The sequence below is a fragment of the Arachis hypogaea genome, chromosome 19 (assembly GCF_003086295.3).
Source record: "Arachis hypogaea cultivar Tifrunner chromosome 19, arahy.Tifrunner.gnm2.J5K5, whole genome shotgun sequence".
Classification (NCBI taxonomy): domain Eukaryota; kingdom Viridiplantae; phylum Streptophyta; class Magnoliopsida; order Fabales; family Fabaceae; genus Arachis; species Arachis hypogaea.
In genome coordinates this window covers 152,130,926-152,132,528 of record NC_092054.1, presented here as the reverse complement: position 1 = coordinate 152,132,528, position 1,603 = coordinate 152,130,926, and the positions used below count along the sequence as shown (strand labels likewise).

The 1,603-nt window shown below is 41.2% G+C and overlaps 1 non-coding gene across 1 annotated transcript; it reads right to left on the bottom strand.

The window, feature by feature from the left end:
• Nucleotides 1-237: 237 nt before the first annotated feature.
• On the bottom strand, nt 238-345 carry LOC112782001 (small nucleolar RNA R71). Its single transcript, XR_003192746.1, has one exon. It is a non-coding gene; the product is annotated as a small nucleolar RNA R71 (small nucleolar RNA).
• Between the last annotated feature and the right edge of the window lie 1,258 nt (nt 346-1,603).

Genomic DNA, 1,603 nt, shown 5'->3' with positions numbered 1-1,603 from the left:
TATCACGGACTTCCTCATGAAGGCCCAAATCAATTTATTTCTAATTTCCTGTAGATTTGTGATACTGTGAAGACCAATGGAGTGAATCCTGAGGTATACAAACTCATGCTCTTCCCATTTGCTGTGAGGGATAGAGCAAGGCTGTGGTTAGATTCTCAACCCAAGGAGAGTCTAGATACTTAGGACAAGGTGGTCACTGAATTTCTGACTAAATTTTTCCCACCACAAAAGCTGACTAAGCTAAGCGTGGAGGTTCAGACCTTTAGACAGAAGGATGGTGAGACCCTTTATGAAGCCTGGGAGAGATTCAAGTTACTGACTAGACAATGCCCTCCGGACATGTTTTCTAAATGGACTCAGCTAGATATCTTTTATGAGGGCTTGTGTAAAATGTCCAAAATATGTTTGGATAATTCTACAGGTAGTTCACTGTACATGAAGAAGACACCAGAGGAGACCGCTGAGCTTATTGAATTAGTTGCTAATAACCAATATTTATACTCATCTAACAGGAATCTTGTGACCTCTGGGACTCCTCAGAAGAAAGGTATCATGGAAGTAGAAGCTTTTGATACTCTTCTTGCTCAGAATAAAATTGTGTCTCAGCAGATGAATTTACATACTCAACAATTGAGTGGGATGCATGTTTCAGCTGTCAACACTCAAAATGCACCTCAAGAGACCCCTTATGACATGATTGGTAGCTCTATACAAGGTGAGAATTATGATTATGCTCAATCTTCTACTGAACAGGTCAATTACATGGGGAATGCTCCTAGAAACCCCAATAATGATCCGTACTCTAAGACCTATAATCAGGGGTGGAGAAATCACCCAAATTTTGGGTGGAGAGAGCAACCTTAGAGATCCCAGAATTTTAACAATAATTCTCAGGGCGGTTTTCAGCAGAACAATCAAAATAACCGCCAATTTTAGTCTCATCAACAACAACCACCTCATCAGGCAAACTCTCAGCCCCAGCAGAACACTAATTAGAAAACACTACTAAATAGTTTTATACAGAAAACTAGAGCTTCCATCAGAAACTTGGAGGTGCAAGTAGGCCAGTTGAGCAAGCAAATACCTGAGAGGCCTCCAAGTACATTTCCTGGTGATACAATGGTGAACCCAAGAGAAGACTACAAGGCCGTTTAATTGAGAAGTAGTAAAGTGGCTGGTTCTGAGATTAAGGTCAATGAAGAGTTAGTTGAAAAAGAAGCCCCACAGGAGAAGAAAGAAGAGGAGGAGCAAGTCCTTCCTAGGCGTGCAGATAACCCATTCCTAGTCTCTCTTGACACTCATCCTACATTGCCAAAGGCTCCTGAGTACAAGCCTAAAATGCCATATCCTCAGAGACTTCAGAAGGCTTCCAAGGACAAGCAATTTTCTAGATTTTTAGAAGTCTTCAAGAAGCTACAGATCAATATTCCTTTTGCTGAGGCCCTTGAGCAAATGCCTCTCTATGCTAAATTCATGAAAGAACTGTTGACTAACAAGAGGAATTGGAAGGAACAGGAGACAGTGGTGTTAACAAAGGAGTGTAGTGTTATTATTCAACATAACCTTCTTGAGAAGATGCAGGACCCAGGGAGCTTTGTAATTC